Source organism: Schistocerca piceifrons, chromosome 2 (assembly GCF_021461385.2).
Source record: "Schistocerca piceifrons isolate TAMUIC-IGC-003096 chromosome 2, iqSchPice1.1, whole genome shotgun sequence".
NCBI lineage: Eukaryota > Metazoa > Arthropoda > Insecta > Orthoptera > Acrididae > Schistocerca > Schistocerca piceifrons.
In genome coordinates this window covers 1,124,955,744-1,124,970,907 of record NC_060139.1, presented here as the reverse complement: position 1 = coordinate 1,124,970,907, position 15,164 = coordinate 1,124,955,744, and the positions used below count along the sequence as shown (strand labels likewise).

General features: G+C 39.3%; 1 pseudogene; it reads right to left on the bottom strand.

The window, feature by feature from the left end:
• The window catches only part of LOC124776183, a 68,397-nt pseudogene that overhangs the window by 43,898 nt on the left and 9,335 nt on the right, over positions 1-15,164 (bottom strand).

Genomic DNA, 15,164 nt, shown 5'->3' with positions numbered 1-15,164 from the left:
AAGCCTATCTACATTATCTATATCTGCATGACTAGTCTGTAATTCACAAATAAATGCTGGCAGAGGGTTCAGAGAACCATCCTCGACCTATTTATCTACCATTCCACTCCCCTACAGCATTTGAGGAAAACCAAACACTTCAATATTTCTGTACAAGCTCTGATTTCTCTTATTTTATTACAAGATCATTTCTCTCTATATAAGAGGGCTCTAACAAAATATTTTCACATTCGGAGGAGAAAGTTGATGATTGAAATTTTAAGAACCTGCTCCAGCAAAATGCTTTTGCTTTAATGACTGCCACCCCAATTCACATGCGATATCTGTGGCATGCACTTTCCTGTTTCCCAATAATACAAAATGAGCTGCCCTTCTTTGAACTTTTAAATGATGTCCTCTGTCAGTCCTATCTGGTAAGGATCCCACACCATGCAGAATGCTCCAAAAGAGGACAGACAAGTATAGTTGTAGATAGTCTCTTTAGTAATCATAATCTTCTAAATGTTTTACTATTAAATCACAGTCTTTTGTTTGCTTTCCCACCGCATTATCTATGTGAGCATTCCAATTTAAGTTATTTGTAAATGTAATTCCTAAGTATTCAATAGACTTCACAGCCTTTAGATCTGCGTGAATTATCATGTAACCAAAATTTAGTAGATGCCTTTTACTACTCATGCGGATGACATAACAATTTTTATTATTTAAAGTCAGTTACCACTTTTTGCATCATATGGATAGGTAGCCTAAATCATTTTGCAGTTCATTTTGATCATCTGATCACTTTACAAGACAGTAAATGATTTGCAAGACTGTAAATGATAGCATCATCTAAGAGGACTGCTCAGATTCTCTCTTAAATTGTTAATGTAGATCAGCAACAGCAGGTGGTCTATAACACTTCCTTGAGGAATGTCAGATATCACTTCTGTTTTACTTGACGATTTTCCATCAATTACTATGAACTGTGACCTTTCTGACAGGAAACCACACATCCAGTTGCACAACTGAGACAATACGCCATATGATTAGAAAATGCTTGTGAGGAACTGTTTCAAAAAGTCTTCTGGAAATCTACAAATATGGAATCAATTTGAGATCCCAAGTCGACAGCACTTATTACTTTGTGTGACTAAAGAGCTAGCTGTGTTTTAAAAGGTCGATATTTCTGAATCTATCTTGGCTATTTATCAATGAATCATTATCTTTGAGATAATTCATAATATTCAAACACAACATATGCTCCAAAATCCTAATGCAAATCAACATTAGTGATATGAATCTGTTATTTAGTAGATTACTCCTCTTTTCTTTCTTGAGCATTGGTGTGACTTGAGCAACTTTTCAGTCTCTAGGTTTGGATCTTTATCAAATGAGTGGCTATATATGATTTCTAATGGAGCTATTGTATCAGCATTCTCTGAAAGAAACATAACTGCTTTATGACACTGAGGAGAGCTACTACTAAGTTACTCACAGTTGCAGTTGTTCTTGATTTGAATACTGCAATATTTACTTTGTTGTCTTTGGTGAAGAAATTTCAGAAATCCGTGTTTAGTAACCCTGCTTTAGTAGCACTGTCATCAGTAACATTACCACAGCTATTGTGCAGTGAAGGTATTGGTTGCGTCTTGCCGTTGGTGTACTACACATGAAACCAGAACCTCTTTGGATTTTCTTCCAGATTTCAAAACGAACTTTCACTATGGGAACTATTAAACACATCTTGCACTGAAACCCACCCTAAGTTTCGAGCTTCAGTAAAACATCGCTAATCTTGGAGATTTTGCATTCTTTTAAACTTTTACATGCTTTTTTTCATTGCTTCTGCAGCTGAGTTTTGACATATTTTGTGCACCGTCCTTTTAATTTATTTGGCATCCTTTCAATTTATTTGGTATATATCTCTTAATTGATGTCGATACTATTTCTCTGAATTTAAACCATGTCTGGTCTACTCTTACATAGTCAGACTTGAAGGAGTAGAGACTTAGTAGAGACCGTCTCCTTGGAAGGCATCAAGTTAATTTTTATCTGCTTTCTCATTAAATGCCCTATTGTGTAGGGCTGAAAATTAATAGAGATAAGGCAAACAGAATGTGCAAAGTAAGTGGAAATTACTCATCTCTTCCCCGATTACAGTGCAATAGAAGATACTACAAGATGTTGACAGATTTCCATATTTCGGTAGCTTTATATGTAATAATGACGTCACAGATGCAGAAATCACCAGCAGAACTGGAAAATCAGTCCATATGGCAATTAGGTCTGTAATATGTCAACAAAGCTTTGACTGTACTCCTTTATCGTTTATATGTGTGAGACTTGGGAAATGTCAGTAAAATCAGCACACAGTCTCCATATTTTTCACCAACAATGCTAGAGATGAATTCTGAAGATGTTAACCCAACCAAGTTACAAACGATGAAGTGCTGAGAATACAACGTCTAGACAGCCTGCACAAAATTATTGTTGAAAGAAGACTGAAGATTGCAGGTTATGTTCTACGCATGTAAGGTGGAAGAATCCCAAAATCACCACTGTTGTGGAAATCAGTGGACAGATACAGATGTACAGGAAGTCCTTCTAACACCTGGAACTTTTGCAATGAATCTTCAATGCATGGACTTGGAGGAAGGTGAGAACTTGGCAGCTGATCAAGTGAACTAGTGGAAACCAGTTCCTTGTATGGTACACAGCAAATCTGAGTAGGTTAGTAAGTAAGTAATTAAGTAAAGTAAGTACAACTGGGGATTTTGCAAAATTGTTGGATGATCGATATTATTGTCTAGATTTGACACTGTTGGACTTCTACCTTTTCCTTGATGTGTATTCTTCAAATTGTGAGTTTTATGAGAAAGCTGATAGGTACTTACCAATCAACATTCCCTCACACGAACTGACATTGTCTCTTTGTAAATTCTACTGTGCTAACAATTATCTTCTGAGAATCCTCGACTAGGTCTCCGCAGCTCAAATGAGCCAGTTTCTTTTAAATTTCTGTCTTTGGCTATAATTGTCTTCCAAGTATGGTGACACAACATCCTGTCATGAAACTTTTGCCTTTACACTTGTTTACTTTTCTGGAAACTGCCTTTTTCTACACTGTGCACTAAATACATTATGTGAGTAACGCCCAATCTCCAACAACCAATCGTGAACTGTAAACAGTTGTAAACTCTATCAGGGCTCATAACAAACAATTAACATTTGTGTTTTAGTGTTCTAAGCTGTGAGGTCATCAGCGGACAAATAATTTTAGTACCTATTACTGGACAGCCGGAGTGGCCGTGCGGTTCTAGGTGCTACAGTCTGGAACCGAGTGACCGCTACATTCACAGGTTCAAATCCTGCCTCCGGCATGGATGTGTGTGATGTCCTTAGGTTAGTTAGGTTTAATTAGTTCTAAGTTCTAGGCGACTGATGACCTCAGAAGTTAAGTCGCATAGTGCTCAGAGCCATTTGAACCTATTCCTGACGTGCTGTTGTTTGGAACAACAACTGACATGATCCAAAATATTACTTTCTTTTATTATAGCTTCACTTTTATTTTGTCTAATGATTACTACTTTCAGTATCAAATTCCATCATCAAGCCACTACATGATCAGAAAGCATAGTGTTTCGTTAAAATATTGTTTAATAAACAGATTACCATTATATCATCATTCCTTCAAGTAATGTCCAAAGTGGAAGGACAGATGATTAATTTTGAGTGTATACAAAAGTCAGAGTGCTGAACTGGATATGAAAGAAGGAAAACCAGAAGGGCAGTGAGAGACGGGTGCCTTCTATCACCTTACTTCCATAATATGTTCATCAAGGAAGTAATAACAACAACAAAGAAAAGATGACAAGAATCAAAAGGTAATTTCTGGAATACTCCAAGGAAATGTGATAAGACCATTACATTTACAATGTATATAAATGATCCAGTAGAAAGTGTCAGAGGCTCCTTAATATTGTTCACAGATACTACACTTGTCCATCAGAAAGTAGCAACAACAGAAGACAGTATCAATTTGCACAATGACCTGCAGAGGATTGGTGAATGATGCAGGCTCTGGCAGTTGACCCTGCACATAAATAAATGTAACATATCACACACACACACACACACACACACACACACACACACACACAGGAAAAGAAATCCAATACTGTACAACTACACTATTAATGACAAATTGCTGGAAACAGAATCTACCATAAAATATCTAGAAGTAACTATCCAGAGCAACCTTAAAGTGGAATGACCACATAAAACAGCAATAGAAAAGTAGATGCCAGACTAAGATTCACAGGAAGAATCTTAAGTGAATGTAAATTACCCCTGTGTCCTTACCCAGTAGGACTGACAGAAGAGAGAAAGAAGATCCAACGAAGTCTGGAGTGTTTTGTCACAGGATCATTTAGTCACTGTGAGATCATTACAGAGATGCTCAGCAACTCCAGTGGTAGATGCCATAAGAGAGCAGTTGTGCATCACGGAAAGATTTACTACCCAAATTTCGAGAGAGTAGTTTCCGAGAAGAGTCTGACAACATAATAGTTTCTCTCATATACAATTCACGAAATGATCACGAAAAGAAAATTTGAGAAGTTAGAGATAATACAGAAGTGGAACAAGGCAGAGGGGATCAGTTGGTGGCATGAGACGTACCCCCTGCCGCACACAGTTAGGTGGTTTTTGGAGCATGATGTCGATATGGAAACTTAATTGCATGCATATACACTGCAGATTGACAACATCGCAATAGTAAATCAGAGTAGGAACTAAATAAAATGTTTCAGGCCTTAAATCAAGAAGTGGTAAAACTAAAGCTAAAAACGAATACAAAGAAGACAAAAGTTATGGCTACAGACAAGAAAGGAGGTGAAGGTAGGACTGACACAAGAACAGGCAATGAGCAACTCAAGAAAGGAACTGAAATTCACTATCTCAGTAGCATTTTGCAAGAAAACAATCAATATTTCAAGGCATTCAAGAAAAGAAAAGCACAGGTGAAGAGTTCCTTCCAAAATAAGAAGAAGCTGCAACTGAATAAACATATCAGCTTCCACATTAAGAAAATATTTGTAAAGACCTTTGTGTGGAGTGTTCTGACACACAGATGCAAAATCTGTACATTAGAAAAGCCAAAGAAAGCTCGCCTCAAACCTGCTGAAATGTGGTTCTGGAGGAGAAGTACAAGAACTAGCTGCATTGACAGAAAAGTTAAAGGAAATAGGAGACAAGAAAGAACCACTGAAAGTTATAGGCCAGGGCAAAGCAAAATACACTGGACACTTAACTGGAGACGATAATCTTTTAAAAAACATTTCTGAAGGCAAGATCGTAGGTAAGAAAACAAGGGGATGACTGAGAACATCCTACTTAAACAATATGATCAATGAATGGAATTTTCTTCACACATGGAGATGAAGACAACTGCTGAAGAGAGAAAGCTGTGGCTGCAGAGACAAGGTTTAACCTTTTGGAAGAGTAAGGACAAACTAATACAAAATATGAGTCTGCATGGTAGCTACATATGGAATAAATGACAACTTCTTGTGTGCAGTCATCAAGTCACTTACCTCTGTAGGTGTCTTATCTACTAAAAGTAAAGGTCACTGTTGTGCTTTCAATAGATGTGAACTGCACCCTGAAAATGGTATGTCTAGTTTGCAGTTGTACAGAAGCTTTTTATTTTGCAAAATGGTTCAAATGGCTCTAAGCAGTATGGGACTTAACGTCTGAGGTCATCAGTCCCCCAGACTTAGAACTACTTAAACCTAACTAACCTAAGGACATCCCTGCCTGAGACAGGATTCGAACCCGCGACCGTAGCAGCAGCACGGTTCCGGACTGAAGTGCCTAGAACCGCTTGGCCACAGTGGTCAGCTTTTATTCTGCAAAGAAATTTTTGATAATAAGATGAACTGATGCTGGTACTTGCTACTGAAACCAGTAGTACTTAGACACAACAAAAGTGTGACTACAGAATTAAGAATAATTTTTCCAAACAATCGAGTATTTTTTCAAAACAACACCACAATAGAGGAAACTTATTTTAAACTAAAGACACAAATGAAAAAAAGAGAAACTGTAAAGATCTTGAGTCTCATAAGACTCTCTTGGGAGGAAAATATAAGATATTTAATTGGTAAACTTGCAAGGCATACTTTTTTATGTTGTATAAACTATGAAACTGTTAGCATCATCAGCTAAAATTTACTTCTTCTGTCTTAATATACCTTCCTTCACTTACAGCTGCAGTGTGGAGACAGGGGTGACGGTGGGAGCGGTGATGGGGGCGAGGGTGAGGGCGTACTGCTTTAAAATGGTGATACTTGTATTGATATTCTTAACAACAGATTTATATCTTTTGCTTATGAAAGTCTGTATGCGATGACAGCTGCACTAGTAATACCTTCACAGGGTCGTATTCAAGTTGCAAGGCTAGATCTATGCCAGCCATGACACGCTCCCAGCCTTTCCTCCTCGTGATCTGGTTGTAGCGTTGGGACTGCAGGGTGTCTAAGCTGATGTTCAGACCGTCAAGCCCTGCCCTCTGCAAGGCAACCAGCTGTCTTGTCAACATGAGGCCATCGGTTGTCATTAAGACACTTTCGAGATCTTTTATTTTCTTCAAGGCACCTGTGAAACAGCAAATTATTCTAAAGAAACTGAAACAAATAATTTGTAACATTGCTGCTGCATATGAAACAAACCTCCAGTTGATAAATTTAAAATACAAATTCCTTAAAAGTTAACTGTACATTTGCCCTAATACAAAGAGATAAGAAGGGTTAATAAACTGAATTGAAGAATGCAAGTTAAGATAGCAATGAAATAATAATTAGAGGCATGAGATCACCTACTGCAACAGGGAAATGGGAATCAATATGAACCAATACCCAGCTACTGTCAACTGATTCCATGTCTCCATGCACACTGTATAAACCACTGTGGGTTGTATGACAAAGTACATTGTTGTACCACACATTATGGTTTTTCCCCATTCAATGCTCATGTGGAGTGTGGGAAGAATGATTCTTTAAATGGTTCTGTGCATGCTGTAATTAATCTTGCCTTCATGGTCCCTATAGGAGTGATACATATGCGGTTATTGTATAATCCCTAAATACCTCACTTAATACAGGTTCCTGAAATTTCATAAGTTGGGTTTTGTCATATATTTGGCGTCTATCTTCACTTGTCTGGCATTTCCAATTTGTAGTACCTTCTTGATGCTCTCCCATGCATCAAATAAATCTATGATCAATCATGCTACACTATTTTGTATACATTCAATGTCTGCCATTAGCCTTATTTGTTATGGGTCATACTTAAGCAATATTTTAGAATGGGCCACACAAGTATTTTGCAAGCAATGTCCTCTATAGACTGATTACATTTTCCAGTATCTTACCAATGAATTGAAGTCTGCATTCTGCTTTGCCTACAAGTGAGTCTATGTCACCATTTCATTTCATCCAGATATTTGTATGAGTTGACCAATTAAAACTGTGATTATTTGATAATGTAGTCATACAATACTGTCTTTTATTTGTTTTGTGATGTGCTCCAATTTACATTTCTGAAAACTTAAACTCAGTTGCCTATCTTTGGACCAATTTGAAATGTTATGATCTGACTCAAATTTGTGCAGATTTTTTTCAGGCAATAATTCATTATAGACAACTCTATCATCCAGGAAAAGTATGAGGCTCCTTATAATATCGTCTTCCAGAACATTAAGGTACAACATTAATGTAATGGTATAAATTACTATAACTGTATAAATAAGTTTATAAGTGTGTAAAATACATTGAACTATTTGTTACAACAAAACATTGTACTGGTATACTCAGCAAGATGTTAAATCAGCAGATAGCTACATTTTATGTTCAACATTTTGTGTACAGCATATATGCTGGAAAGGATTTATACCCAAATTAAAGAAATCTGAAGAAATGGTAGGGTGTCTCTGGAAAAAAAATCCATAAAAACTCATACAGTCCAATTTGCTATTATGTCACTGTTACTGAAATATAATACAAAGTAACTGAATTCGATGAACATTCTCAGAGTGCAATATGCCTCAGAGTGAATGCACAGTAATGTCAACATTATTTTTCAAGGCTATGTTTGTGAAAATGGATGAAAGCAAACCACACATTTTGTTCTCAATCTGCGGAAGCATTATGCACTGTGAAACACTGTACTGCTGTTCTACATAAAAGCTGTCTCATTGCCAACATCTTTCCCCTGCTGGCTGTTCTACACTTCTCATCACTGATTCAACATGTTGTAAGATATTTTATGCTGTATGACACCACAGTCCAATCTGGTTAGGATAGCATAAAAATAATATATGAATTTCAGTATTGAAACTGGAACAGCAGAACAGCTCTCATCACACTGGATATCAAATCGAGGTTGGATTACAGCCATGGGTACATCATTCCATGCTACTCAACTGTATGTCATATGTCAGAGTTCATCAACTGTAGTGGCTGGTGACTGGTGGCTGGCGACTGGTGGCATAGCCATCTCTTGGCATCCAGTGAACAGACGTTCTACACAGGTGACAGATTTGAAGAAAATGCTGGATACGGCAACAGTGGAACACTCTCTGTATCGAGGTAGCTCAGTACAGCTCAGGTGATGTGTAGTCTTGCATTATCTTGTTAAAAGATAACATCACGGATCCCTTGAGAATAGGGCACAGCGATAGGCCTTAACAAAACACAAATGCAATGGCTGCTGTCCAAATTACTGGCTATGTGAACCAGAGGTTGTGACATGTATGCAGTTGCACCCCATACCATCACATCACATGCTGGACCCGCATGAGAATGACAGGTACAATCTGGCCAGGTCTGTTGGCATCAGAGCCTCCACACACGAGTACATCAATTGTGACGATGTTGCAGAACCGAGACTCATCTGATACGATGACACAGTGCCATTCCTGTGTCTGGCATTGTTGTCAGTTGCACCGCTGTCAGTTCACCTCTCTCTAGAGCTGCATTAAGGGCTAGACAGTCTGTGCTGCTCCAGATGCCATCACATTGTCTGTGTGGATACTTGTCTCACTGTATACAAGCCCACTTCCTGACTAAATGTACACAACTTCACTGCAGGATCACGTACGCATGAGTGAACACTTGTCTGCCCTCTCAGGTGCTAGTTGGGTGGCACTACTGAGGCCCTGCAAGGCATTTAGCATGGCCCTCCTGAACCTACCAATTCTATGTTCGCACAAAATGAGATTCTGAGCAATGCAAGCAGCAATATAGTGAAACAATAAACCAGAGCCTCAGCAGACCATGAGCCTGCCACTGCCATATCTGGAATGCTGATAAACATTTCTCCTTCTTCCATTATGCTTAACACGGACTTCGTGTAAACAACCAACACTGAAATAGAATTTCTGAATGAGAAACCTGCTTCATAAGCTTTTTCTTGCATACAGAATATGCATGGGAGTGCTGAAAAGTAATGCCTCTGAATTTTTTATTCTGTTCTCAATATCGGTCGAGGTATGACACGTCACGCATATTACTTGGTTAACTTTCCCACTTCACTGACTCGTGGCACACCCCCCTCCCGCAAACAGATGGAGTCGCAATAGGCAGCCCACTCTGACCAGAGATTGTGAATATGTTTACGGTGCACTTCGAGGAAGAGGCGCTGATGTCATCCAAATGGAAATCCATCTTCTTCTTCTTCTTCTTCTGTTATGTGGATAACACACTTGTCATCTGGCCTCATGGAAGAGACAAACTTCTTGACTTCTTTGTACATCTGAACTCCACACGCCACAAAATCAAATTCACTATGGAGACCAAAGAAGAAGGAAGACTACCATTCCTGCACATCATAGTCAGGAGAATAATGGACAACACCCTGTGCCACAGCGTGTATCTGACTCTATAAAACACATAAACTCAGTTCTCCCTATGGCACTGTGAATAATTTCAATAACAAAAAGTGAGATGAATGTTGCAGCGTACATTTAATTTCCACTTTGGCTTTGCATTCAAGATCAGTCTTACCTGAGAGTGCAACATTACATCTTTGGTTAATTTAATTATATGTTCATTAGATTTTGGTTATAAGGCACGTTTTGCTGCCTAATGTTTCATCTCCAAATGCTGGAAACAATCCATGGAGGAAGAGGAGTATGTAAGACATTGGTAGACCAGGTTGGAAGAATCTGTGAATTTCAATACTCTGTAGAAGAGCTCAATCATTTGAAAATAACTTTCAGACCTTGTGGCTATTCTAACTGATATACATAAGGCACTACATTCTAAAATATTTGCATCTTTCGCTGAAAAACAAGCAACTAGAGGAAAAGTTCTCTTGCCTTTTGTAAAATCAGTCGCAGATCGCGACCTCCAAGTGCTATGAAGAGAAGGTATTGACGCAGTGCTTAAACCAAACTGAAGACCACAACAGCAGCCATACTCAAGTAAATTGCTATGCAGTAGTTTCAGTGAATTTGACAATGATGTGGCTGCTTTCATGGTGGCCCAGTCATATTGTGGGGTAGGGAATGCCAGTGACAGGGCTGGAATTGTAGGTGACAGATGGATTTTTGGCAAAGCCTTGTGTCAATACCTCCTTAATTATTGAGCTGAAAAACTGTAAAAAACATTCATACAGCAAAATCACACAAAAAAATTTCCTCTATCTGCAGGTATTGTGCCTTCTGTTTCTTTTTCATTACAAAAACATATTGATTCAAGTTTATAAAGTCACAACTATGTCACTGTGATTTGTGTAACACACATTCTGGAACATGTTCCAGGAATGTCATGAAACAGACAGCTTTAAATACTTACTCTAGCTCATCTTTCAAGACTTGCATGCCAACAACAACACCATCTATCCAATCTGTTTTTATTTCACTTTCATGTAAAGATTTCTCCACAAAGGATATCATCTGCCATGTAGGCAGTGCAAGAGGAAATTCCACACTCACATTTGGGTAATCAAGTGGATTCTGTGTCTTGTCAGAACCAAGTACAACCAACCCAATTTCATCTTTACCACTGGTAAATATCTGGAAACATATTAAATGGTAAAAATAAGTTTTGTTTATAACAAGTTGTATACCAATAAAAACATCACACACAGATACTCTTTATAAAATTATTTAATTGGATAGATAAAAAATCTACTCACCAAGCAGTGGCAGAACACACACATAAAAGACTGTTGTGATAGGCAAGCGTTTGGAGCCAGTGACTCCTCCTTCAGGCTGAAGGGTTGCAGGGGAAGCAAGAAGGGTGAAGGAAAAGGACTGGAGAGGTCTAAGAAAAGGGGTAGATTTTGAGAAAGTTACCCACAACCGTGGGTCATGGGTGACTTACCGTACAGGATGAGAAGGAAAGACTAATTGTTGGGGCTGCATCCGGCAAGATTCGGAAACCTGAGAGCTTAAAGGTGGAAGACAGGGTAATATGCAAGACAGAGATTACTACTAAAACTGTACATGAGTTAATAAGAGTGAGAAGCTAAGTGTATTGTATGCAACAGCTGTGGGAGGGGGCAGTGAAAATAGACGGAAAAGACAATGAAAGATGTAGAAAGCTAAAACGGAGTGAAGCAAAGAGTAATTACAGTGAAGAAAAGCTGAGACAGGAGAAATTAACGTAAATTAAGGCAAGGTGGATGGTGAGAACCAAGGACACGTTGTAGTGCTAGTTCCCACCTGCGGAGTTCTGAGAAACTGGTGTCTGGCGGAAGAATCCAGGTGGCATGTGTGGTGAAACAAGTGCCGAGGTCACGTATGCCATGTTGTAGAGCATGCTCTGCAACAGGATATTGCGAGTTTCCAGTATATCGTTATAGGTACAGAAAGCTGGCTTAAGCCAGAGATAAATTCTGCCGAAATTTTTACAAAGGTACAGACGGTGTTTAGAAAGGATAGATTGCATGCAACCGGTGGTGGAGTGTTCATCGCTGTTAGTAGTAGTTTATCCTGTAGTGAAGTAGAAGTGGATAGTTCCTGTGAATTATTATGGGTGGAGGTTACACTAAACAACCGAACTAGGTTAATAATTGGCTCCTTTTACCGACCTCCCGACTCAGCAGCATTAGTGGCAGAACAACTGAGAGAAAATTTGGAATACATTTCACATAAATTTTCTCAGCATGTTATAGTCTTAGGTGGAGATTTCAATTTACCAGATATAGACTGGGACACTCAGATGTTTAGGACGGGTGGTAGGGACAGAGCATCGAGTGACATTATACTGAGTGCACTATCCGAAAATTACCTCGAGCAATTAAACAGAGAACCGACTCGTGGAGATAACATATTGGACCTACTGATAACAAACAGACCCGAACTTTTCGAATCTGTATGTACAGAACAGGGAATCAGTGATCATAAGGCCATTGCAGCATCCCTGAATATGGAAGTTAATAGGAATATAAAAAAAGGGAGGAAGGTTTATCTGTTTAGCAAGAGTAATAGAAGGCAGATTTCAGACTACCTAACAGATCAAAACGAAAATTTCTGTTCCGGCACTGACAATGTTGAGTGTTTATGGAAAAAGTTCAAGGCAATCGTAAAATGCGTTTTAGACAGGTACGTGCCGAGTAAAACTGTGAGGGACGGGAAAAACCCACCGTGGTACAACAACAAAGTTGGGAAACTACTGCGAAAGCAAAGAGAGCTCCACTCAAAGTTTAAACGCAGCCAAAACCTCTCAGACAAACAGAAGCTAAACGATGTCAAAGTTAGCGTAAGGAGGGCTATGCGTGAAGCGTTCATTGAATTCGAAAGTAAAATTCTATGTACCGACTTGACAGAAAATCCTAGGAAGTTCTGGTCTTACGTTAAATCAGTAAGTGGCTCGAAACAGCATATACAGACACTACGGGATGATGATGGCATTGAAACAGAGGATTACACGCGTAAAGCTGAAATACTAAACACCTTTTTCCAAAGCTGTTTCACAGAGGAAGACCGCACTGCAGTTACTTCTCTAAATCCTCGCACAAACGAAAAAATGGCTGACATCGAAATAAGTGTCCAAGGAATAGAAAAGCAACTGGAATCACTCAATAGAGGAAAGTCCACTGGACCTGACGGGATACCAATTCGATTCTACACAGAGTACGCGAAAGAACTTGCCCCCCTTCTAACAGCCGTGTACCGCAAGTCTCTAGAGGAACGGAGGGTTCCAAATGATTGGAAAAGAGCACAGATAGTCCCAGTCTTCAAGAAGGGTCGTCGAGCAGATGCGCAAAACTATAGACCTATATCTCTTACGTCGATCTCTTGTAGAATTTTAGAACATGTTTTTTGCTCGCGTATCATGTCATTTCTGGAAACCCAGAATCTACTATGTAGGAATCAACATGGATTCCGGAAACAGCGATCGTGTGAGACCCAACTCGCCTTATTTGTTCATGAGACCCAGAAAATATTAGATACAGGCTCCCAGGTAGATGCTATTTTTCTTGACTTCCGGAAGGCGTTCGATACAGTTCCGCACTGTCGCCTGATAAACAAAGTAAGAGCCTACGGAATATCAGACCAGCTGTGTGGCTGGATTGACGAGTTTTTAGTAAACAGAACACAGCATGTTGTTATCAATGGAGAGACGTCTACAGACGTTAAAGTAACCTCTGGCGTGCCACAGGGGAGTGTTATGGGACCATTGCTTTTCACAATATATATAAATGACCTAGTAGATAGTGTCGGAAGTTCCATGCGGCTTTTCGCGGATGATGCTGTAGTATACAGAGAAGTTGCTGCATTAGAAAATTGTAGCGAAATACAGGAAGATCTGCAGCGGATAGGCACTTGGTGCAGGGAGTGGCAACTGACCCTTAACATAGACAGATGTAATGTATTGCGAATACATAGAAAGAAGGATCCTTTATTGTATGATTATATGATAGCGGAACAAACACTGGTAGCAGTTACTTCTGTAAAATATCTGGGAGTATGCATACGGAACAATTTGAAGTGGAATGATCATATAAAACTAATTGTTGGTAAGGCGGGTACCAGGTTGAGATTCATTGGGAGAGTGCTTAGAAAATGTAGTCCATCAACAAAGGAGGTGGCTTACAAAACACTCGTTCGACCTATACTTGAGTATTGCTCATCAGTGTGGGATCCGTACCAGGTCGGGTTGACGGAGGAGATAGAGAAGATCCAAAGAAGAGCGGCGCGTTTCGTCACTGGGTTATTTGGTAACCGTGATAGCGTTACGGAGATGTTTAATAAACTCAAGTGGCAGACTCTGCAAGAGAGGCGCTCTGCATCGCGGTGTAGCTTGCTCGCCAGGTTTCGAGAGGGTGCGTTTCTGGATGAGGTATCGAATATATTGCTTCCCCCTACTTATACTTCCCGAGGAGATCACGAATGTAAAATTAGAGAGATTAGAGCGCGCACGGAGGCTTTCAGACAGTCGTTCTTCCCGCGAACCATACGCGACTGGAACAGGAAAGGGAGGTAATGACAGTGGCACGTAAAGTGCCCTCCGCCACACACCGTTGGGTGGCTTGCGGAGTATCAATGTAGATGTAGATGTAGATGTAGATGCCTATGCCCATTTATCCTGACTGATAATTTGGTGGTAGTCATGCAGATGTAGAAAGCTGAACAGTGTTTACATAATAGCTGGTATATGACATGTGTCGTTTCTATTTTTCGCCTGATCCGCAGTTCTGGGTGACTTTCCCAAAATCTACACCTTTTCCTGGAACTCTCCAGGCCTTTTCCTTTACCCTTCTTCCTTCCCCTTCAACGCTTCTGTCTGGAGGAGCCACAGGCTCCGAAAGCTTGCCAATCACTACAGTCTTTTATGTGTATGTTCTGCTGCCGCTTGGTGAGTAGATTTTTTATCTATTCAATTAAATAATTTTATCAATAATTTATTGTTTATGTTGTTATAGTTACTCTTTATAACCTACTTAAAATACATCACGTACCCTCCTCTCCACAATTCTTCGAACACATAGTTTTGCCTTTTGTAAAAAATCACTGCATTTCTGTATAACATACTTGGAGTCAAAGTGTCCAACATCTATTACAATTATAAACAGAAGAAAGAAAGTCATTGTATTTATTGGCAGTATTACGCAATCAAATATTTTGAAAGAGTACCAGTGGTATAAATTTACAATATCTTACAAATAAATAT